At 35.1% G+C, this 26,551-nt stretch overlaps 1 protein-coding gene and 1 long non-coding RNA gene across 3 annotated transcripts in view; one reads left to right on the top strand and one right to left on the bottom strand.

Annotated features, from left to right (window-relative positions):
* KCNH7 (potassium voltage-gated channel subfamily H member 7) overlaps window positions 1–26,551 on the bottom strand; it is a 478,835-nt gene that overhangs the window by 180,209 nt on the left and 272,075 nt on the right. The window lies entirely within an intron of this gene.
* LOC112674674 (uncharacterized) overlaps window positions 13,936–26,551 on the top strand; it is a 70,754-nt gene continuing 58,138 nt past the window's right edge. Inside the window, exon 1 of the long non-coding RNA XR_003145501.3 lies at window positions 13,936–14,082. This is a non-coding gene — a long non-coding RNA (uncharacterized LOC112674674). The remainder of the gene's footprint in view (window positions 14,083–26,551) is intronic.

Raw genomic sequence — 26,551 nt, forward strand, 5'->3', positions numbered from 1 at the left:
GCAGTCTTATTTGGAAAGTGTTTGGCAAAGATAAGGAGCTGATTCAAAAATAAGAAAGAAAAAAGGATAGGAACAATTAGGCATCTCTAAGCCTAGGAATCTTCAACAGCGCTTGCTAGACCCAATTCGAAGATGATTCCTAGGATATCCTGCCTCTCATGCGCATGCCCTGAATAATTCTAGTGACAATGAATATGATTAGTCTGACCCTTACAAGTACTTTATGTCATATGGTACAGTTGACTTTAAGAAAGGAAAATCCTAACAATCACTTAGAACCTTTAGAAGCAGAGCTTTCTGGCTCTGGTCACAAGAGGGAAAACCTTTGACTTCTGGCCTGGAAGAAAACAGAACATTCATGCTGAGAGGGGAAGCCCCAAGAAGCTGAATGACAGCTGGCAGGAAATGGGTTCTTTTTTTTTTTTTTAATTTTATTTATTTATTCATGAGAGACAGAGAGAGAGAGAGGCAGAGACGCAGGCAGAGGGAGAAGCAGGCTCCATGCAGGGACCCCGACATAGGACTTGATCCGGGGTCTCCAGGATCACACCCTGGGCTAAAGGCCGACGCTAAACCACTGAGCCACCTGGGCTGCCCAGGAAATGGGTTCTGCCCTCAACCTTGCACTTGAGGAGAATCTCAACCCATAGGAGAACCACAGCTTGATTTCTGCCTTGTAAGATCCTGAGTAAAAACCCAGTAACACTGTGCCAGGACTTCTGACCCACAGGGCCAGGAGCTAATACATTGTCAAAGCTGCTGAACAACGTGGTACTTTATCATGCAGCTTTATTAAGCTAATGCACAACAAAAACTTATCTGACATTTTTAAAAACTTCAGGTGACTGAACAGTAAAATTACAGGAAGATTTTGCACATAGCAAAAGTTTGATCTGTGGGGAATACACTGAATGGAGATTGAGTTATGTGGACTATGTGAAATGGGAGAAGTTTTAGTTGGGGCTTAGGCAAGGCATTTCAGCAACTATTAATCTAGATGATATTTGCAAGATAATGGATGGGTTTCAACCAGCAATTATGATTTATTAAAGAGCTACAGGGAACATTTTCATTGTTCCCTGTAGACATGGGCTCAACGGGTTTCTGTTGAAAAGACCAACAACATGTTTGAGTATCCTCAGGAAGGGCTTTGGAAACTCGAATCAAAAGGTCTGGAAAAACTATATGGCTAATCCTTTTCCCTGATAATGTGAAGAGTTATCCTTCTTACACATCAAGAAATGCTCAAGTGATAGACTGGGTCCCAGATGAGAAACTAAAATGAACAATCCAAACTTTTTTCAGAAGTACACTTTACAACTATGTCCTTGATCTGGAGAATTAAAGATTGAGGAAATATTCTCAATGTTAATCCAAAAAAAAAAAAAAAAAAAAGGGACTTCAGAGAAGGTGTGTTTGTAACAATCTGAAGCCAGTTAGTAGGAGTGGTTGCTTCTTTCCCTTTGGTGTATTTCTTCCATGTCCCAGAAGTTAGATTACTGTAACACTCTTGACCACTCTCCTTCCCTTTGGTTACTTTTGGGAAAGTAGAGAAATTTATCCAGTTGGTAAATTGATATGATATATTGGGCATGCTTGAATCAGCTGCTCTTTTAATCTCTTAAGAATAAGCCTGACCAAAGAGAACACATTTTCTCCTCTGGATGTCTCTGAGTAGATAAAGCTGTTTTATTCTGAGGCCAACTATGAGGAGGTCTAAACCTCCTAAAAATATAAGCCATAAACTCCACCCTAGCCTTTTTTGGAGTCATAAAGGTGAAGTTTGGCTCCAGAAATTGTATTGTTTGTCTTATTTTTCCACTAGTTTAGTTGACTATGTGGCAGGGAAAGAGTACCATTTATTAGGTGTCCTCAAAGAGCCTGACAATGGGCACAAGGTAGCTCCTCCAAATATTACAAAGAGGAATTTTAAAATTTGAAACCTAAAGCATAGTTTTTTTTTCATAATTGCTAATATATTTAAGAAGCGTACATGATGAAATTACAACAGACTTCAAGGAGTGTTTAATAAATCTAAGTATTATAAATTTAAAAAGAATTAAAGTTATGAATACATGCCCACATTTCTGAGGTCATAAAACAGGGTTATTATAACATTCTGCATGGTATCCCTGCTATATTTTAATTCATTTTCTCATTATTTATGCAATAGTCTAAACCTGTGGGGCATTTTTAACATCTGAAGAAATTTTCAGCATTGGAAATGTTTCTAATATCCATATATGAAGCATAAAAATCACCCATGAGCCTCAACAAGGAAGATTAGTAATCCTAATCCTCTTGTGTATTTTTCTTTATTCACTAGTAGCTTTATTCTTTACTAACTTTACAACATCCAGTTTTTAATTACTAAATTCTTGATACAGTATGTGAATTTTACTTTTAATGATTCTTCTAGGAGTTGTTATGAGTACTCTAACCAGGGGTAATGCATGACAAACAGTAATTAAACTTTTAAGTGGAAATCTCTCTAACAAGACAGTGACAAAAGATCTAAAATGAAGACCTAGATTAATCTGGTGCATTAGACATCTCATTGTCATAGTTCCCTGAACCCAGGAATGAGAAGGAATCATGTTGCTTTCATCTAGAAAATACAACTGAAAAACTGTCACTTTTCTCTTTGCAGGAATTTAAGGAGAAAAGACAATGTATTGGACAATTCCAAAGGACTCTATTATCCTTTTATCTGGAAGTCTTCAGCATATTTGGAAGGATTCCGCAATTTATTACACCATTTATACTGATGGTCTATTTCGTGGGATTCTATAATATTATTTGTATATTAACTTCCCAATTTGAGTATAAGATGAAGATATACTATTTATTTTATTTGTTTATCTTTATTAAAACACAACTCCTTTGTGCACAAATGTTTTGTTCAAGTTTAATGAGTAAGTAAACTTCCCAGAGTAGGTCCCACCAGAAACGACATGGTTTTGATTCAAACTGGGTCAGACCTGAAGTATCTATGGGGTTGCATTTTGCCTACACACCCCTGGGATACTTCTTTATAATGTTTAGGGACTACTGTGTTATCAGTGACTTAGGGATCTTAGCTTCAAGAAACAAGTCACTCTATCTCTGGCATAGCTATAGCGATAACGAAATCATTATTACATTATTACAAAAAGCAACAAAAGGAAGGTGTAGTTTACTCTGTACCCTTGGCATAGTTTTATTTTTTTAAGATTTTATTTATTTATTTATTCATGAGAGACAGAGAGAGAGAGAGAGAGAGAGAGAGAGAGAGAGGCAGAGACACGGCAGAGGGAGAAGCAGGCTCCATGCAGGGAGTCTGATGTGGGACTCAATCCCAGGACCCTGGGATCACGGCCTGACCTGAAGGCAGATGCTCAATCACTGAGACACCCAGGTGTCCCATTGGCATAGTTTTAAAAGGATATAACTAGAATAAATGTATATGCAAGGAAACGGAGGGAAACAAGTGAGGCTGAGGATTGCAAAGACGGGTAGAAAATACAGTCACATTCGTGCTAATCAGAACTTAACCCATTGTGAAAGCTACTTTACTACCAAGAAAGGAGCTATGGAATTCTTTATAAGAATGTACTTCATTGAATGTATATTAGTTTCCTGTTGCTACTAAAGAAAATCACCACATATTTAGTAGGTTAAGACAACATAAATTTATTATTTTACAGTTTTGGACGTCAGAAATCCAAAATGAACTGGCAAGGGATGACAACCTGGTTGGAAGGTAAAGTCTAGGAAACTTACTTTGGCATTGGCTTGTCATAGCAAGCTTGACATTTTTACATGGATGTTATGTTTATATGGTGGCAGACTGAAGACAGGACCTAACAACTCAGGAAACAACAGATGTTGGAGAGCATGCAGAGAAAGGGGAACCATCACACACTGTTGGTAGGAATGCAAACTGGTGCAGCCACTCTGGAAAACAGGATGGAGAGTCCTCAAAAAGTTAAGAATAGAACTACCCTCTGGCCCAGCAATTAAACTACTAGGTATTTATCCAAAGGATACAAATCTAGTGATTTGAAAGGGCACATGCACCTCAATGTATATAGCGGCAATATCCAAAATAACCAAAATATGGAAAGAGCCCAGATATCCACTGACATACAGATAAAGATATATATGTGGAATATTACTTGGTCATCAAAAAGAATGAAACCTTACCATTTCAATGACATGGATGGAACTAGAAGGTATTATGCTAAGTGAAATCAGTCAGAGAAAGACAAACACATTTCATTTCACTCATATGTAGAATTTGAGAAACAAAACTGATGAACATGGGGAAAGGGAAGGAAACATAAAATAAGATGAAAACCAAGAGGAAGACAAAGTGTAAGAGACTCTTAATTATAGGAAACAAACTGAAGGTCTTTGGAGGGGAGATGGATGGGGGATGGGGTAATTGTGTGATGGGCATTAAGGAGGGCATGTGATGTCATGAGCACTGGGTGTTATATGCAACTGATGAATCACTGAACTCTACCCATGAAACTAATAATATACTATATGTTTATGAAACTGAATTTAAATACAAAATTTAAGAAAAACTTTTAGAGTCAAATTCTTCTCCTCTTCTCCCCTCTCAAGTCAAAGCCCTTGGCTCTACCATTGTTAGTGTTAGTTCTGCTTAAAGGAATGGGAAAGACAAGAAAAGGGAAGCAGGTTGGTCCCACTGGATGGAATTTACTTGGCGTTGACGCTCACTGATTAAACAAGTCCTGCTTTCTTTGGCATTTTACTTCATCCATTAGGTAAATTCAATGTTAGTACGCCAAAGTACCTCAGTTTCACTCAATTTCTCAATATATGTTTGATACCCTTTACCCAAATTCTGTCTTCAGATACTCAAGTATATTCGGAACTTACTTAGTCTTTGATTAGAATTTTACATGGCACAATAAAGTAAGAGTTCTCTTTGTGACACACTAAACTTAATTTTAATGTAGGAACCCAGAACTTTGAACCAAATTTGGTTATTTAGGAGACTAATTCTGATATTCTTATGGGAATTTTAGGTTTCTTGCAGTTTGCATATATTGGTTTCATCAGTATTTATCTTCTACATGGAGATAAGCAACCTCATGGTGTCTATAAAAATTTAGAGTTATGGGATCCAGCGGTTTGGCGCCTGCCTTTGGCCCAGGGCGCGATCCTGGAGACCCGGGATCGAATCCCATGTCGGGCTCCCGGTGCATGGAGCCTGCTTCTCCTTCTGCCTATGTCTCTGCCTCTCTTTCTCTGTGTGTGTGACTATCATTAAAAAAAAAAAAATAGAGTTATTAAAGCACTTGCCATGTGATTATAAAATAGCCTAATCTATTTGAGCAAAAATTCCCATACATTTTAGGGTAATTATTTTTCCAGTTTCTTTGTTTATAAGATCCTATGTGTTAGACAGATGTTAATAAAGATGTTCATTACAGTGTTTTATATGCTGGCTCAAATTGTTAAAAAACAAAACAAAACATTCAAATGGAACCCTGGGAAATTTTCACATATGTTGTCAAAAAATTAGAAAACAATGCGATTGTAAAAAGGAACTAGGCACATTGCTATGTATTGGTATAAAACTATGTTCACATGATATAATAAAGAATTTAAAAAATCAGCTTGAGGAGTGAATATTTATATTCCATAAATTTTGCTAAAATGTATCCATATAGTTATGCATGCTTAGAATAGAATCTGGAAGGAAATACATTTGTACATGGAACTGTTACTAATTAAAAATAACATTGAATACTTATTCTATGTCAGGCTCTGTTCTAAACGTTTTGTATGTATCATTTTATATAATTCCACAGGACACCTATGAAATCCTTTTATCTTGATTTTATAGATGAAACCAAATCACAGACAGATGAAAAAACTTGGCAAAGATACTTGGTTATCTAACACTATCTTTGGGATGTGAATTTTCAGAGGGCTCTTACCTCTACTTTGTTCATAGTCTATGCTGGAATTCTCATGAGTGTGTATGTATTACTTTCAGAATTATGAAAAAGAAGGTCTTTTTATATGGGAAAAAAAAATCCCTGTAAAGGAGAAAATCAGTTGTGAACATCTGGCTGCAATTTATCTCACATGATAGTATTTGAAATGTAAGAAAACTGATACTTGAGGGACACCTGGGTGACTCAGTGGTTAAGCTTCTGCTTTCAGCTCAGGGTGTGATATCAGGTCTGGAGATCCAGTCCCACATCGGGCTCCCTGCATGAAGCCTGATTCTCCCTCTGTCTATATCTCTGCTTCTCTGTATGTCTTTCATGAATAAATAAAATCTTTTAAAAACAAACAAAAAATGCTGATACTTGAAAACCTGTTTTCAAAATCCATTACTTTGGAAAATAAATTCAACTTCAAAATTCCCACACAAATAATTGAATATTCAATGATTTTTTTTTTTTTTTTAGTGTTTGCAAGTGAATTCCAACTTCCCTAAAAATTAATTATCATACTAAGTTGCAAAACATGTAAAATATTATCTTCATTTTAGTCTTAATCTCAGGGTGCCTGTCTGACTCAATTAGTAGAGCATGTGACTTTTGATTTCAGGGTCATGAATTCAAGCCCCACATTGGGCATAGAGCTTACTTAAATAAATAAAATAAAATAAAATTAGTCTATACAATTTTTAAAGTAACATAATATCAATATGGTGCAACCACTAAATAATTTTGTTTAAAAACCATTTGGTCTTAGTCAAATTGTGTTAATAGATTCACAGAAAGAAAGAAAACAAGTTGCACAGATCAGTTGGTGTTCTCTCTAGTTATTTATTGCAAACCACCCCAGTAATTGGTATTTTAAAGTGACAATTTAGGTATTATATTGCATGGTTCTCTAGGTTAAGTTCTGAGCTGGGTGGTTCTAGCTCAGTTTCCTTCATGTTGTTACAGCTGGATTTGGGTTGTGGCTGCAGTCATCTGAAGGCTGGCCTGGACTGAACTGGACTGGATATTTAAGGTGGTGCACTTTACCTGGCTGGCAGTGGAAGGTGGCTGGTGGTTGGGAGTTTAAGTAGAGCTATACACTAGAATGCTTACATATGCCTTCTCCAAGTGGCTTGGGTTTCTCAGAAAAAGGTGCTTTAAGTTCCAGAGGAAACATCCCAAGAATGAGTGCTGTTGTGAGCTTTACAAGAAGCGGAAAGTGGAAGTTGCTAGGCCAACTAATTAATGGTCAAACCCAGAACCAGTACAACATCACATCTTTCATATTCTTCTGGTCAAAATGCCACAGGGACCACCTATCCTCAAGACAGTAGAGAAAGAGACTCTCCATTTTGATGGAAGAGTGGTAAAAAATGGGAGACAGGAAATATGGGTGCAGCTGTCTTTGGAAAGGCAATGGGCTGCAGTTGACTAAGAAGTAAACTTCACCTAGTCTTTGCAAAATACGTTTGATGTAAGAAAATTATGATGTCCTTGACAAGGACTGAATAATTTAAATTTCTGAATACATGAGCTTGGCTATCACAGGTGTTATCGTTCCCACTGATAGTAATTATTATAAATGGTGCTGTATATGCCTATTTTTCTGTATCAGTCGCTTTTTTTTTGTTTTGTTTTTTTTGGGGGGTCATTGGTGATTGGTAAATGGAGATGTGTAGGATGGTAATAAAGACTGTCAGTGAAGACTAAATCCACAGACAGAAACCATAAAATCACAAAATAAGTTTGAGGATAAATGCTGTTAATCTGCAGTTACTTTTTAAAAGAAGGAAGATCATTCTTTCTATATAATTGTAATAATATATATCTTTGTTCCCTGTAATTTACATAAACTTTTCATACATATTTCTTGCTTTGAGTCTGCATAAAATTTTTTAAGGACCAGGAATCTGAGGGATAAGTAAGTTAAATGATATCCTTCAAATCATGTAGCTAAAAATGGAGCTTGAAGCACAGTATCTTCTGTCTCTAGGATCCTATACTTTGAATCGTACGACCCTTATAGGCTTTTCTTTCTGAAAAGCACATAAGGAAACAAGAACGAGCAAGGTTAGCCATGTAATTTTGAAAAAGCTACATGACCTTTTTATCTGGAAAACAAATAAAATGGGGACGATAGTAAGAGTGCCTACGTTGTATAACTGTTGGGAGAATTAAGTGGGGAAGTACAATAAAGTCAAAGAGAATGTTTTCTGGACGTTATCTCATACTTTTATTGTGGCAGTTATTATTAAGATTACATTGAAAAGATAATATGCTCCAGCAGAGTCACTATGGAGTCGGGTGAATCTAGTTTTTATCAGTAAAAATCACTACCATTTTTCAAGGCAAAAAACAAAAAGAAACCCCACTTGGTGAGAACACCTTTTAGACATTAAAATAGCCTGGGAAATTTTTGTTGAACTTGTCCATATACTAGTCACATGTGGAAAACTATGCTATGGAAAAAGCAACTTCCCAAATCTCAGTAATTTACTCCAAAAATGACTTATCTTCTGCTCCTATTAAACACAGACTTAGCTGTGGGTTGTCCATTGCTCTGCTGTTAGATCCTTCTTTATTCCAGGATCTAGGCTAACAGGCCTGTCACTATTTGGGGCACCTTGTTCTTATGGCAGAGGGAAAATGCAAGGACTGAGCCATATAACAGCTCTTTTTTTTTTTTTTTTTTAATGTGATATATGAGTGATGTAAGTACACTCACATCTCATTAGCCCAAGACATATTGTATGGTTAAGTTCAACATCAATGTGGCAAGGATGTCAATTCTCTTACAGGGAGATGATTAAATAATTAGAAACAATAAAATCCTCTACTGCAGTCCAAGATGGGAAACATGATTGAAAGTTTCTGGAGGCAAAAAATATCTGAAATATCTTAAAATACTTGTTTCTCACTACTTAGCACACAAATTCATAGGTGTGCTATAGGTGCTCATTAAATATTAATTGGTGAATTCATGATATAGGCAAAGATTAACTTGCAGCAGACCTTTGCACTATCACCTTTTATCTCCCCTTGCTCCAAATTGAAGAAGCAATGACTAGTATTTAAATTTCAGTTGTTAACCTAGATGTGTATCCAAACATACTCAGAAAATGAATAAAGTGCTCTTTATATGATTGCAATCATAATGAAGGAGAACAAGCTATTACAGGCAATTAGACCAAGTAAAAGTAGTTAATTAGTTCATTCAACAAATAAGCTATTAGAGGTTTCTATGTGCCAGGCAATGAACAAAGTATTTAAAGATGAATAAGAATCAGGTATAGTCCTTGCTCTTAGTGAGATATAGGAACACTTAATCAGGTCCATAGTTAATTTTATAGTGAAAAGTTTTGTAAGGTAATCTACTATTTTAATTTTTTTAAAGATTTTATCTATTTATTTGAGAAAGCAAGAAAATGAGCTGGGGTGGGAGAATATAGGGGGAAGTGGCAGAGAGAAAGGGAGAAGCAGACTCCCCACTGAGCAGGGAGCCACAGGACAAGGGGCTCTATCCCAGGCCCCTGAGATCATGCATGACCTGAGGTGAAGGCAGACATTTAACCATCTAAGCCACCTGGGCCTCCCTATTGTTTTAATTTTAATGTTCCACACTAGAGTGGAGAAGTATGTCTCTGTGAGGGTATATAATTATTTTAGTAAAACTACTTTCTTTGAAAGTAAAGACAATAGTAATTTTTTTCTAATCTTAAAAATAGGAGAGAACATTACACACAGAGATATTTTGAAGAGGCCTCCTAAATCATGAGCAAAATTATCTTTATATATAACAGGAAGCAACTATTTAAAAGTGTATTTGTATACAAGAGTTAGAGTTCAACCTTTAAACTTCACATCATCTTGTGAAGAGAATTTTAAATGCTAAATTGCTTTGATAAGACATATGTATGTACAGAAAAAGTAACATGTAGTGCTTTAATTAGCACTTTCTTCTGCAAAGAGATCATATTCAAGAACTTTCCATTTCCTTTCTTTTTCTTAATATAACCAGAAATAAGTCAGCTATATACCCCAAAGATATCTAGAGACTAATGAGGATGTAGAGTGAGTTCTAGTGGAAACAACAGGAACATCTCCAAACTTAAGCATTAAGCAAATATTGAATATAAGTTAATAAATAAAATTAGAGTTTCCAAAATCTCTTCCTAATTAACAACCTGTTTCATAAAACTGGTGGGGTTTTTGATATTCACAAGTTTTAATGAGTTATTTAAAATCACAAAAGACAGTATGAGGTCGCTGGCAAAACATATAAAAGCATTCTTAAAAGTGGCTTGTTGCTTTAACCATAAGAACTGTTTCTGTGGTAAACTGACGTATTTGATTTTTACCAACAGGAAATAAAACACACAATGTTTTTATAAAATTATAATTTGAGGTTATTTACTTAAATTGATGTAGATGTCATTTTGGGAAGTTTATCATAAGTGCCTTTTAAAAAACTATATTTATTTATTCATGAGAGGCACAGACCTAGGCAGAGGGAGAAGCAGGCTCCATGCAGGGAGCCCAATGTGGGACTCGATCCAGGTACTCTAGGATCACACCCTGAGCTGAAGGCAAATGTGCTTAACCGCTGAGCCACCCAGGAATCCCTCATAAGTGCCTTTAAAATAAATGCTTTCTCCCTTCAGATCCTACAGAATGATTTTGGAAATAAATATAAAGAAGATTCAAAATTCAGTATTCATCCTGTTGCACGCCAAGACCAAGCGAGGCCTGCACCGGGGGCAGTAACCACAGGGACACACTTAATGTGCCTGCCACCCAGGGGCTGTCCTTTCCATAGCAGCTCAGTTGGGGACTGCTTTTAGTCTTGGGAGATCAAACAGGGTTTTACTCTTTCCAGTTGGTTCTTCTATCTTTCTATTAACAGGGCACTGTTCTGAATCTGAGTTACTTGACTCTTCAGTGGCATTTTTGGAAGGACTTTAACTGTTTCCTTCCTTCTATCTCTGTCCACCTCCTCCAGACCTGTAGTGAAGCCCAATTTAGGTGACAATCAAGAATCCTACTATCTCCCTCAAGTTGCAATGAATCATAAAGCACTGGGCATTACACATATTGTGGGCTATGCTATGAATGTATGTTTTGAGTCCAAAATCAAAATTCTTAAAAAGAATCATATCAGCTACATGAATTAGAGAGTAAATGGGTCACAAATTGCAATGCACAAAGTATGATTAAAAATAAAATATGTCCTTGGGGATCTCTGTGTGGCTCGGCGGTTTAGCGCCTGCCTTCCTCCCAGGGTGTGATTCTGAGACCCGGGATCGAGTCCCACGTTGGGCTCCCTGCATGGAGTCTGTTTCTCCCTCTGCCTGTGTCTCTGCCTCTCTCAGTGTCTCTCATGAATAAATACATAAAGTCTTAAATAAATAAGTAAATAAACAAATAAAATAGGTCCTTAAAAACATCCTACTCAAATTTGAATAAAATTTTATGTTCCCCACTCTTACTGTGTCCTACTCAAATTGGTGTTTTTTTCAAAATAAAGTTTGCTTTAAAATTTTTGTAACTTTAAAGCTCTATTAAAGGAACCATTTCATAGATGATATGAGGTCTGGTGAATTAATTTAGACAATCTAAAATAAATAAGTAAAAGAAGCGAGTAGTGTTATGGCAGAAAATTTACATATGATGATAAAATAGTCATATAAACATGCATTTTTGGTGAATTCACACATAGTTCTGGACTTACTTTTTGCTTTAATCCACTAAAGGAATATGGAATGGCCAACAGACACATGAAAAAAATGCTCAACATCACTTGACATCAGGGAAATACAAATCATCAGGGAAATACACATCAAAACCACAATGAGATACCACCTTACCCCAGTCAGAATGACTAAAGTTAACAAGTCAGGAAATGACAGATGTTGGCGAGGATGCACAGAAAGGGGAACCCTCTTACACTGTTGGTGAGAATGCAAGCTGGTGCAGCCACTCAGGAAAACAGTATGGAGGTTCCTCAAAAAGTTGAAAATAGAGCTACCCTGTGACCCAGAAATTGCACTACTGAGTATTTACCCAAAGGATACCAAACAGTGATTTGAAGGGTCATGTGCACCTCAGTGTTTATAGCAGCAATGTCCACTGTAGCCAAAATATGGAAGGAGCCCAGATGTTCATCGATAGATAATGGATAAAAGAAGATGTGGTACATATATACAAGGGGATATTATTTAGCCATCACCATTTGCAACAAATGGATGGAACTAAAGGGTATTATACTAAGCAAAATAAGTCAGTAAGTCAGGGAAAGACAACTATCATATGATTTCACTCATACGTGGAATTTAAGAAACAAAACAAAGGACCATATGAGAAGGGAAAGAGAAGTAAAACAAGACGAAATTAGAGAGGGAGACATACCATAAGAGATTCTTAACTACAGGAAACAAACTGGGAGTTGCCGGAGGGGAGGGGAATGAGGGCATAGGGTAACTGGGTGATGGGATTAAGGAGTAAATGTGATGTAATGAGCACTGGTATTATATGCAATAGACGAATCACTAAACTCTACTTCTGAAACTAAAAAAACAAAAATAAAAAACAAAAAACAAAAAAAAAACTCCCACAGAAACCAAAAATCAAAAACTAAACCTAAATAAATAAATAAAGGAAGGAAGGAAGGTGGAAGGGTATCTGAGTAAAGTGTATGAAGTTCTGATACAAAATAGAGTCTTATCTTAAAAACGCTGTACTCATCTAAAAAAAGAATAAATAGATGCTTTACAGGTGGCAAATGTGTGAAAGTTTTCTGATATCAAATGGTTTAGAAATCATAGAACTATAGAATTTAAGAACTCATCAATTTTAGGCTCCTCAATTAACAGATGAGGATACTAAGCCAGAGAATTTAAGGAACCAGACTCCAAAGTAACAGATAATTTCTAAAGAACTCAGTTACAAGGCCATGTTTAAAGAGCTATCTTTAACTATCCATCTGTGTCAAAGAATCCCAATAAATTATTTGGAGAAAAGTCAATGTGAGAGTCAGTTGTGATCTATACCAGGAGAATTAGTAATAAAGGTGCTGACTTATGTCAGAAACTGCATAAAATGCTTTCTATATTTGCCGTTAATCCTAGTACCAATGTTCCCATTTGCCTTATTTTAAAATGTTTAAAAGCAAGGATATAAAAACCAAAACCTAATGTCTCTCCTAGTTTACCATTTCTATGACTTCACACTATGCAGCCAGACACGCATAGCCATTTTATAATATTATTTCCAAGTTACCCAATTAGTTCTTTTTAGTCATGGTCACTATTAGTCTTTGTTGCAACCACTTTAAAATGAAAGCTTTAGGTATGAACATAGAATGCAACAAGAAAACATGTGAGACCAAAAAAAAAAAAATGATGGTGATATATATATACATATACTAATGAGGAAAGGTAGCTCCATAATTGTGTCTAAATGGACTCTGTAGCTGACCTACGGTTGTGTCTACGTAGATGTTGGGCAGTAGACTGTGTGCCTGAGGTATGTTTGTCACTAGCGACATTTAACGGATGGAGATTTGAATCATAGGAACATAATGTACAATGTACAGTTGTGCCGTAGAAATGTATTCATTAATAAAACAGGACAGGAGCTGTTCTCATCTTTAGAAACGGACACCCACTGTAGGTATCAGTTCTAGCTTTCTAAAATATTTGTTTTCTGACATATCAGCTTGACTTATATGTTTGTCTGTGATGAGACTGAGTCTCTTTGGGGGGTAAACTCCAAAAAATAGTGAGGATGCCAACTATAAGAGTAATTCTTGTGGGGCAACTAGCCAGGAACATAGTGTTCTCAAAATGCAAAAAAAGTAAATGGCAAATTGCATTGCTACAAAATTTATGAAGCAGGAACCAACTTTTTTCTCTGCGACTGGAAGTTTACATTTCTGAAGCATTTCTGGGCTATTTCAAAGTTTCCTGTGACTATAAGACTCTGGTCTTAGAGAGACCTGTGCTGACAAGCTCTTTTTACCTTTCAGGAAGTAGCTAACCTATAACCACCGCATCAGAACAGGAGCAAGAGTAGCACAGCATTCTGGCTTTGAGAAGATTCAGGGAGAGGAGAGACCAGAGGCTGAAAGGTAAGAGCCCACTTATCCTTGGTGGGGACAGCTGGGAGTCTGCATGTACCTGGGAGCCCGGCAACCAGAATTAAACAGAGGACAGAGGGACAGAAAAGAACATGTCACGTCCTAGCTCTGACTGTTTAACCTTTATGTATAAAAAGGAGACCTGCTGCACTCAAGGTTAAAAGTGTTATGCCTTTGAACTAGTGAAACTGGTTGAGCATGTAAAAGAATTGGATCGTTTTTGGAATATACGGTGTCCATGCCTAAGATCATACTTCCAACACCGAAACTGAAGAAAAACCAGATAAAACCAATATGCTCTCATGAGCTATCTGTTCAAAATTAAAAAAAATAATAATTTTATTTCTAAATACTTGGGATTTAAAAATATTGCAGAGTTACAGGAGATTAAAGGGGTAGTAACCAGACTCTTTAAAAGGTGACTCCAGACAATGGCTCATCCCATGATTCACCCTTCTTGAAATAACTAAGTATGAGGGCATTTTTTCCAGGATGTTAGTCTCTGCAAGGGTGTTAGCTGTTGAAATGGAATGATTCTCATACCAAACCAGGGTAGTCAGCTAGTTTCATACTTAAAATATAGAATTGAAATAGCTTTTTGTTGTTGTTTTATAATCTGGAAAAATCCTTCCCATTTGACTGTTTTATAATCTGGAAAAGTCCTTCCCAGTGACTGTTGGATTTTTTTATTTTTTTATTTTTTTTTAAATTTTTTGACTGTTGGATTTTAACATAATTTTTGCTAAGTAGTGGATTTTTCTCAGATCTGTAATTTTTATTTATAGTCTAGAAAGACCACAACTAGAAATCTAATTTATATTGAAAATTCATGACATAGAACATGTACATCTTTCCCTTTTCTTTTTCCTGTAGGCACTTTATTTTCATTTATTTATATTTTTGCTGTGGCTCTTGCTTTTACTATGAAGTAATGGTAATAGTTATTTTTGTTGAAAAGAATCAACATCTTGTTTTCTTTAAAGCAACTTTTTATTCGTCTGTAAAAATGAAAACTTTGCCTTTGTCATGCGATATAAAAATTTTAATCAAGACCTTAATTAAAATTTATTTTTGGTTTACAATGTGGAACATTTTATTGAAATATTGCTTGTATATAATTAAAAAGCTGAGTAATTGAGACAGGCTTTAGTTGTAAGGTTATGGGTTTGGCAGCGTAACACATAGGTCCTTCTACGTATACTTTTCCTGCTTTATGAACACTGCATATCTCTTACATGGAGATTGGGTGTCCTGTGTAGTGTTCTGCATTGGCTGAGCAGAGGCTTTGGGATGAGTTCAGTTTTCTGCAGTTTAGGCAAAGGATGAGTGAGTGGAGGTTTAGCTACCCAAGGAAAAAGTTGGTCCTTAGCTCAGCTGTTGGAACTTGGGAAGCAACCCCTTCTCTCTCTGAGCCTTTCCCACTTAGCTTGGGCTTTAAGGAAGCTCAGAGTGTTGTCAGGTGGTCAGAGAAGGGTAGCCTTTGCCAAAGAGAAGCAGCTTGCTTAGGAATCTCAAATGTAATGGGATCTTGCAAACTGGCTTGTCAACGTTTATGTTCCTTTATTTGTCTTGCCCATGTTGCAAGTTCGTGTGTGGTCCCTTCACAAAGTCTGATTTAAATGTTCTAACATGAATTCAGCTTTTCTACAATCCATCTTCAAGTTGAGTATCCACACTCATACCATATAGCCTGGTATGACCACGGCAGTAGGGAATAATGCTTGTCCTTATGGAGATCCTACAGCTACTGCTAACATTTAAGGATAAGGGTAGCGTTTGGTCATTCTTCAAACTGTCACTTGTCTGATTCAGAAACACAAGGTCACTTTCCATAGGGTAACTATTTTCGACACTTGTAATTTAAGTGACCGCCACTAAATCAAAGATGGCATATTCAGTGAGTTTAAATGTGCAGTAATAAGCATTTCCCAGGCAGGGACAACTGCCAAGGGTTTGAGTTAGATCTCTGCAGCATAGTATCTGAGGAAACTTGCTTTCTTCATCTGAGAACTTGGCTAATACTAAGTCCCTTGTGGGTGGTGCTCAGCGTAGAATCATATAATGACTAACTTTCTGAAGGTGCTGAATATATAAACTGTACTATTTGATAAGCAGCAATTGATAAGAGTTCTAAGGTATGTGGGCTTTTACATGTGAATTACTCCATTTTGTACCCTATTTCCTGATTAACACTATATGGAAATTTGTGTGTGCATGTGCACACACACACACACACACACACACCCCTACTTCAGTGCTGGTTTTATTTGCATGGCCTACAACACCATTATGCTTTTTCTAGCTAGTAGTATATCTAGGAAGAAATCTATCGAAGAACGGCCTTGCAACAATTCATGACTTTTTGTGTTATCCTTGAATTTCCAGATTTAACTGATTACTTACTATTCTTTAAAAAAAATGAAGTGAGTTATTGAGTTCAAAGTTTATATAGCCAGGCTGAAAAAATGAACCCAGCATGTTGACTGTTGGATGAAAGCATATAATTAGAGTTTTGCAAATAAGATCGTTTTCAATAGTACAAAGTGAGTTCATGGCATTGTCTCTTCATGGTTATAGACAGTTGTCTGAAACTGATATTCTGTCAATTTCCAAAAAACAAACAAACAAAACAAACAAAAACAAAACAAAACAAAAACAAAAAACCCATTCCTAGATCTCTTTTCCCTTTATCATTCTCTTATGTGTGGCATTTACAATGATTTATTATGGGATTATTTAAGACATATTTTTTCAATAAAACTCATAGCTAATTCTTTATCAGAGGCATAAAATTTATCTAAAATTTAAGTTTTCATTGGGCATTCATTCTCTAATAGTAATAAGCTAGTGAAATTCAAAATTATTCTTCCCAAACTTAAAACATATATATTTTTCTTTTCTGTATCCTCCCCACATATAATTCATTTTTAAACCTTTATTACCACATATATGCTGCTTCCTTGATCCTGTTTTAGCATCTACATTTCTACCTTTACTTCTTTTTTTTTAAATCTCTCATTCCATAATCTCCATGTGACGTGGTGTGACATTTTTTTCAACCTAATTTACAGCTATGAACCAGAGTTTAAATGACATGACCAAGGATGAGGAATATGGCAGAAATTTCACAGGTACTAAGTCCCAGTTAAAAGTATTAGCATGGACCTTGAAAGTGTTATATTTGCAGAATTCTTCTCAATGAATTTTCTTAGCTCTGCCAACATAAAGCAAGCCATGTACCCCCGAGGAAATTGAGGTCCAGAGAGGTGAAAGAGAATTCACTAAACCCTAAAATTGCTCTACATTTCATCTGTTCTGCTTTTCTTTCTTAGAAAATCTTGGGAAGAACTCTTGTGGTAAATTTAAAGAGACATTTATACAGCTTATTTCCCTTATTATTTTTATGAGTGACCTTGACCACTAATTCTTTATAACATTAAGGATGAGAAGGATTATTGGTTTAGGATTACGGAAGTACAACACAATATTTTTGCATCTGTAAAATTACAACATGATTGTACTTCTGAGGTAGATCCCCATTCTGTTCATTTTTAGCTCCCTTAGATCAATATATCTTCTACTGCACCAAACTTTTTGTCCCATATTTCATAAACTTAGAAAACTCATCATAGCTTCCTATAGTTTCTTCAAACCCCACCTGGTTAAAATAAGTTTAGTATTAAGTTAGACATGTGATTTGGAGCCATTTTTTATTTCTGAAGGCTAATTCAGCTCAGCGATGGATTAGTGATGGCATATCCCCTTAACCTCCAAAGTAATTTGTTTTTATGTTCTCAGCCTGGAATCATGCCCTCACTATTAATATTTCATACCAATAAGTAAGGGCTTCAATATGCCCATCTGCCAGGCTGGCATAATGCCTGCTATCCATATCTAAATATTGCCCCTAGGAATGAGTAATGATTTTCAGCCTCCTTCAGTTGCCATGGTATTTTTTTCCCTACACAATGCTTAGACTAGAGTAACATATTTCTTTCTTGATCATCACTTGTTTAAGTAACATGTGCAAATAAATTACTTTGTTTGAAAAAGACCAAAAAACTCACAAGCTGTAGGAAATATTTCCATTGACATAAGTTAGACAACATACATAGGCTATTTAAATCTATTTTCATTATTTAGTATATCTCCCCACTAGGATAAAATACGTTTTACATATAAATGTTGGGAAAAATTAGTAGCATACAAAGCCATCTTGATAAGAAGTACTAAAGGATGACAATTTCTACTGAATGGCAAAAATAAGATGGAAAGGGAAAAGTCAGTGTTATGTTGCTGTATGAGATCTCAACATATCCCATTAAGTACCCTTGTGGAATGATCGTTTAGTTATCCTAATAGTATACAGTGGAGACATCCATGACTTTAAAACACATACTAGGACATTGCAAAATTGGAAGACAGTGGTTGGTCTCCCAAGATCATTATAAGGGATGTGAAACTGGATTTGTAAAATTTCATCATCTGAAGAGTTTTTGTGTTATCTTTTAAGTTTGGGAACAGGAGAGTGGTTTGGAATGTACTGACATCAGATTCAAGTATTAGCTTCTTTATTCTGAGGTACGTGACCTTGGCCAAATTACTGAGCCTTTTGTAACTTTGTTTTCTCATTTATAAAGCATGGGGTAATAAAGGTTTTTGTGGGGATAAATAGAATAATGGTTATAAAAGTGTTAAGTATTAAACAATAAATATTAGCTTATCATTTATTTCTTTAAGACATTTACAAGTCATTTTCATTTTTCTGGGAACCATGCCCTGCCATGTTAATGCTCAGAGTGGAGACCTGAAAGTCTTTGAAAGAACTCAACCCAAGAGGTCACTGCCTTTTGGGGAGTCCACTAGCACCAACCCTTTCCTCTGAAACAAGCACCTTTTGTTTGTCATTCTGTGTTCTTCCTTTCCATCATATTTCATGGAGTTCACCAATCTCATAGTTAGGACACTTACCTGGGTTTAATGTCTTTTCTAAATCAATTTTTGTATAAAGCATGCTTACTTTGTTCTAGACCAATTTTATTTAGGCGGATTATAATATTTGGAGACTTGCAAGTGCTCAATAAAGGCTTCATCATCATTTGCAGTCCATTTATTTATAACAAGATTAGAATGAGGCTTCCTTGCAAACTCAGTTACATATGGCTACCCTATTGACACAAACTACCTGCCTAAATTGAAGTGGTTGGCTTAAAAAGATGATCATTTAGCACAAGGAAGAAAAGATAATTTACCACCTTATGTAAACAACATTAATTCATTATTCATTTAAGCAGACACTTATTAAGTGTCAAATAAAGACCAGTTACTTGGCTTGAAACTGCAAAGACCAATAAGGCAGAGTAATTGCCTTTGTGAGGCTTTCATTCTGGTGAGCAAAGGTGAGGGTAGGGGAGAGATCAACTCTATACACACCAAAGTGCAGTATTTTTGTTTCAGCAGCTCTAAGAGAATTATGTACTGAACACAAGGATACCCAAAGGGAAAGTGAAACAATTCTACTGGGTAGGCAAGTATCAGAAGTTCCATTATTTTCCACGTAACCTTTGGGGAACCTAGTTCCAAAAGATGAGCAGGATTGAACAGTTGAATGAGGATGCAAGGATTCAGGCATTTGAAACATATAACTTATTGATGAAAGGTATAGCTTATCAATGGTATAATTTTTAACTGAACAAAGGCAGAATCATTATTATACCTGTATACGGCATGAACTCAATATATACAAGAAAATAAAGTAACTGGCCATCCCTTTGGAGGAAAATGATAATTATAAAATATCACTTTAGCTAGATATGATAATTCCACAATAACTCTTTAATACTCTGCAGTCAAAATAATCTTTTTCTAATAAAATCAGAATTTACAAAGCTTTAGTGACAACTGAGAAATCAAATCTTTCAGCCTTCCTTTCTTTTAAAAAAAAAATGTTTTATGTATTTATTTGAGAGAAAGAGACAGAGAGAGAGCTCAAGCAGGAGGGAGAGGCAGAGGGAGAAGCAGGCTCTCCCCTGAATAGAGAGCCCTATGTGGGGCTCAATCCCAGGGCCCTGGGGTCATGACCTGAGCTGAAGGCAGATGTTTAACTGCCTGAGCCACTCACGTGCCCCTCAGCTCTCCTTTCTTCTTTCCATCCTTTCTGAATAATTCAGTCCCTAAACCATTAGGTGGGGCTAAGCAAAGTAGGCATCCATGTGAAACTGGAGGTTGGAGCTGAATAAAAGTGAGAATGGTAGGTGTTACTGCTGTCACACATGCTATCTGTCTGAACCCTCCAAGAAGGCAAGTCTTTTCTTCAGGCTTTCTCCCCAACTTTCTACCCATAGCAAAAAAAGGCTTAAGTGGAGTATCCATACGATCATGATAGAAAATACATATATAAATATATACTGTAAGTTTTATCTATCTATCATCTATCTATCTATCTATCATCTATCATCTATCTATCATCTATCATATATCTATCATCTGTCTATCTTCTATCATCTATCATCTATGTATCTATCATCTATCCATCATCTATCTTCCTAAAAGGGTTCAAAGTATACTTATTTCTATTTTTTAAGATTTTATTTATTTATCTGAGAGAGAATACAGACATGAGTAGGGTGGGGAGGAGCAGAGGAAAAGGGAGATGCAGACTCCTTGCTGAGCAGGAAGCCAGACATGGGTTCCATCCCAGAACCCTGGAACCATGAGCTGAGCTGAAGGCAGGCATTTAACTGCCCCTACTTATATCTATTTAATTTAAAATTGTATCTATTCTTTTTTTTAATCATTATCCGTTATCTATTTGCTTATTTGTTCAATCCCAGTATAAATGTATAGTGGTATAAAATTGTTAACCTGTACTTCCACGGGAAACAACTTTTTAAACTGTAGTACAGTGCGTATGTATCATTCCTTTACTCTACTCCTTATAGTTTCTACTACTTTCTTAAGTTATTTAGGTAATTTTTAGTCCCATTCCCTTCAATGAAGTTAGGTCAAGCATCTGTAATGCAAATTTTTTTCATATTTTTATTTTTAATATTTGTGAGCCTTTTTTTCCCCAGATTCCACATATAAGAGAGATCGGACAGCATTTGACTTTCTTTGCCTGACTTATTTTACTTAGCATAGTGCCCATGTTGTCATAAATAGAAAGACTTCATTCTTTTTTATAGCTGAATAATATTCCATTACTTATATTCCACAATTTCTTTATTCATTCATCTATTAATGGACACTTAGCTTGTTTGCCTGTTCCATATTGTAAATAATGCTGCTGAACATGACATGCATATATCTTTTGATGTTAGTGACTTCATTTTCTTTGAGTAAATACACAGAAGTGGAATTACTAGATTATATGGTAACTCTATTTTTAATTTTTTGAGGCATTTCCCTGCCATTCTCCATAGTGGCTGCACTAATTAACATTCTAGCCAACAGTGCATGCATAAGAGTTCACTTTTCTCCACATCCCATCAACATTTGTGATTTCCTGTCTTTTTGATAATAGCCATTCTGGCATGTGTAGGTGATATCTCAATATGGTTCTGATTTGCATCTCTCTGATGATCAATGATGGGAAGCATCTTTTTATGTACTTGTTAGTCATATATAAAAAAATTTATATTCTGACCTTCTGCTTATTTTAATTGGATTATTTGTTTCTTCATTGTTGAGTTGTAGGAGTTTTTTAATACTGTCAGATATATGATTTGCAAATATTTTCTCCCATTTTCAGAATGACTTTTCATTTTGTTGATGATTTCCTTTGCTGTTCAGAAGCTTTTTAGTATAATGTCATCCCACTTATGTATTTTTACTTTTGTTGCTTTTGCTTTTGATATCAGATTTAAAAATTATCACCAAGAACTATGCTAAGGAATCCACTGCCTGTTTTCTTCTAGAAGTTTTATGATTTCAGGTCTTACATTTAAGTTTTTAATGCATTTCAGTTAATTCATTTTGATTTAATTTTTGTATATGGTGTAAGGTAGTGGTTGAATTTCATTCTTTGGCATGTGGCTCCCTAGTTTTCCCAGCACCATTTAGTGAAGAGACTGCCCTTTCCCCATTGTACGTTCTTGGCACCTTTGTTGTAAATTAATTGACCAGAGATGAGTGGGTTTATTCCTGAGCTTCTGCTCCATTGATCTATATGTCTGTTCTTACTCCATTATCGTTCTGTTTTAATTACTAGAGCTTTGTAATGTAGTTTGACATCAGAGACCAAGATGCCTCCAACTTCGTTCTTTCTCAAGATGGCTTTGGCTAGTCAGGGTATTTTGTGGTGCTATACAGATTTTAGGATTATTTGCTCTATATCTTTGAAAAATGTTGTGGAAATTCTGATAGGGGTTCCACTGAATTTGTAGATTGATTTGCAGATTAATGACATTTTAACAATACTGAATCTTTCAATCCATGAGCATGGAATATCTTTCCATTTGCTGTGTCTTCAGTTTCCTTCATTAATGTCTTCTAGTTTGCAATATATACCTCTTTCATCTCCTTAGTTAAATTTATTCCTGATATTTATTCTTTTGGTGCAATTATAAATGGAATTGTTTTCTTTATTTCTATTTCTGATGGTTTATTAGTGTATATGCAAAATATCTTTGTGTACTGATTTTGTATAGGCAACTTGATTGAATTTATTTGTGTCAGTAGTTTTTTGATAGAGTTTTTACGATTTTCTATATATATCATGTTATCTGCAAATAGTAACAGTTTTACTTCATTTCCAAGTAGGATGCCTTTATTTCTTTTTCTTGACTAATTGCTCTGGCTGGGACTTCCATTACTATGCTGAATAGGAGTCCTGAGAGTGAACATCCTTGTCTCTTTTTGGGTCTTAGAGTAAAGGTTTTTGGCTTTTCACCATTAAGTATGATGTTAGCTTTGGGCTTGTCATATATGACTTTTATTTTGTTAAGGTACGTACCATCTATAGCCACTTTGTTGAAAGCTTTTTATCATAGATGGGTGTTGGATTTTGTCAACTGCTTTTTCTGCATCTATTGAGATGATTTTTACTCTTCATTTCATTAATATGGTGTATCACATTGATTGATTTGTGGATGTTGAGCCATCCTCTCATTCCTAAAATCATGGTATATGATATTTTTAATATATTGTTGAATTCTGTTTGTTAATATTTTGCTAAGGATTTTTGTATACCTATGTTCATTAGAGATATTGGCCTACAATTCTCTTTTCCTGTGGTATCCTCATTGGTTTGGTGTGAAGAGAGTACTGGCCTCATAAAATGAGTTTGGAAGAGTTCCCACTTCAATTTTTTTTGGAAGAGTTTGAGGATTGGTATTAGATCTCCTTTGAATGTTTGGAAGAATTCACCAGTGAAACCACCTGATTCTAGATTTTTTTGTTGTTTTTGGGAGTTTTTTGATTACTGATTCAATTTCCTTAATAGTAATTATAATGTTCAGATTTTCTATTTCTTCTTGATTCAGTTGTGGAATATTATGTTTCTAGGAATTTGCCCATTTCTTTTAAGTTGCCCAATTTGTTGGTGTATAATTGTTTATAGTAGTCTCTTTGAATCTTTGTATTTCTGTGGTATCAGTTGTAACATCTGGTCTTTCATTTCTGATTTCATTTATTTGAACCTTCTCTTTTTTCTTCATGGCTCTGGCTGAAAGTTACTTTCGTTTATTTTTTCAACCAACCAGCTCTTATTTTCATTGACCTTCTCTATTGTCTTTTTAGTTTCTATTTCATTTACTTCTACTCTAATCTTTGTTATTTCCTTCCTTCTACTAACTTTGGGCTCTAATTGTTCTTTTTCTAATTCCTTAAGGTGTAAAGTTAGGTTGTTTCTTTGAAATTTTTCTTGTTTCTTGAGGTTGGTATCTATTGCTATGAACTTCCTTCTTAGAACTGCTTTTGCTGCATCCCACAAATTTTGCCAAGTCCTATTTCCATTTTTGTTTTTTCAAGGTAGTTTTTTGAATTTTTCTTTTGGTTTCTTCTTTGAACCACTGGTTTTTGTTGTTGTTGTTGTTTTTGTTTTCGTTTTGTTTTGTTTTTGTTTTTTAGTAGCATGTTGTTTATCCTCTGTATATTTGTGAATTTTCTAGTTTTCTTCAGGTAACTATTTTCTAGCTTTGTGGTGAGAAAAAATGCTTGATATTTCAATCCTCTTAAATTTATTAAGACTGATTTTATGACTTAACATATGATCTATCCTGGAAAACATTCGGGTGAACTTGAGAGAATGTGTATTCTGTTGGTTTTGGACGGAATGTTCTGTACCTATGTGTTAAATCCTCAGCTGGCCTAATTTGTCATTTAAGGCCAATGTTTCCTCATTGATTTTCTGTCTTGATGATCTATCCATTGATGTAATCCAGCTTTCTCTGGTTTCCATTTGCAAGGAATATCTATTTCCATCCTTCACTTTTGGGCTGTGTCTTTGCATCTAAAGTGTGTCTTTTGTAGGCAGCATATAGATAGGTCTTGTTGTTGTTGTTGTTGTTTTTTAATCTATTCACAGCTACTTTGTCTTTTGATTGGAGAATTTAGCCATTTATTTTTTAAGTAAATATTGATAGATGTGTACTTATTGCTATTTTGTTAAATGCTTACTTGCTATTTTTGAAGTTCCTGTGAATCCATTTATTTTTCTCTTGCTCTCTGGTCTATTCATTTATTGTTCTCTTGCTCTCTAGCATTGTGGTTTGATGATTTCCTTTAATGGTATAGTTTATTCTTTTCTCTTTATCTTTTGTGTATTTGCTATAGGTTTTTGTTCTGTGGTAACCATAAGGTTTACATGTAACAACTTATTTCTATAAGTCTATTTTAAGTTGATAACAATTTAAGTTTGGTCCCATCCTAAAGCTCAACATTTTCATTCTCACCTCATTTTATGTTTTTGATGTCATGTTTTATTTGATTTGGATAAGAAATATACATATATGAAACAATGAGTCATTATTCTAAAACTTTTAAGTTGTTAAATTAAACATTTTATATAATTTCCATTTCTAGTTAGGTAAGTAACAGAAATAGTACAACAAAGCAAAGGTTATTGGGTTGCATGATGAGCAGATTCAATGTTTTAGGTATTCTGTGGATCAAAGAATGAAGTTAGAGCTTAGGTAGAGTAGAAATACAAAGAAAATCTAAAGCTATATGAGAAATATGTAAAAGAAAGGATTCTAGTGAGAAGGTAGTGAAAGAAATATAATTTTAAAGGGATTTAAAAAGATTATTGTAAAGAGAATCAAATGTAAATGGAGCTCAAATAGCATTAAAGATGCTTATCTTTTTAAAAATAAAATATCTTTTTTGGCTTCTTAATATATCTTTATAGTTTTCCTCAGATATGGTATATGGAATAAATACAGCTATAATTTAAAAATAAGTCATTACTTAACGTTCTCAAATAATTTCAAGAAAATACAAATAACAGCCTAAAAATTTTCAAATTAGATCTCAGTATACACTGAAACTAATCCCTTCAAGAAATGCTGTGAAATGGTAAGGGGGAAATTACATAAATTAAGTATCTTAAGTGGTATCATACAGAAAGGTCAAAGGGTTATTTTAATGGAGGATAGAGGAATTCTGACATCCAGCCATGACCCGGTGAGAGATCCTCATGGGTAGGAATAATAGCTCCTTCCTCTTTATTGGATCAATATGTAGTCCCCCGGTGTTTGAAAAAGAAGAGCTAAATAAACATTCCCTGAAGAAATGCATACCAGAATGAATGAAAGTTTCCATTTCATGAAGGCCCTGCTAATAACGTAAATACAGGGACAACTCGGGTACAGAGATTTCGGCTGAAATACCTTAGAAAGTAGCAAAGCTACACAATTGCGTTGCTTGGGAATTTACCAAAATTCCATTTATTGACTATGGCCCCAGAATTGTTGGAAAATGTTTATTATTTTAATATATCTGTAAATGAGATTGTTTCCTTCAGCCCACTAACTAGATAAAATATTTCTGTTACTTTTTATTTATTTATTTTTGTCTGCCTTGTATAAATCTACATGAAGATTAGCAAAATTATTCTGCGTTCAACTTTGGAAGAATTTTTCAACATGTGATCATGCTCAATAGGATTACTTGACTGTTTTGTAGAAATATTGCTATCTATTTAATTGGCAGGCTGCTTCTATGTTTCAACTTTTTAAGGAAAATGCAGAGAGATATTTGTATCCTAGTTTAATACATATGCAAGTACATCGCTCTATATATTCACTGGGAACAAATGCCTGTGAAGATGGGTTGTTATATAAATTATGAATATGTTATAAAAAGAGCAGAATAAGCATATTTGTGAATCATAATTTTTCATTTATTCAAATTATCATCAAACTTCTCACTTTTAAGCAGCTAAATGCTTTTAAGAATTTGAAATTATTTTCAAATATTGGTATTTAATTATCTTCAATCACATAATTCACGGACTATCCAT

This window comes from Canis lupus, chromosome 36 (genome assembly GCF_003254725.2).
Source record: "Canis lupus dingo isolate Sandy chromosome 36, ASM325472v2, whole genome shotgun sequence".
NCBI lineage: Eukaryota > Metazoa > Chordata > Mammalia > Carnivora > Canidae > Canis > Canis lupus.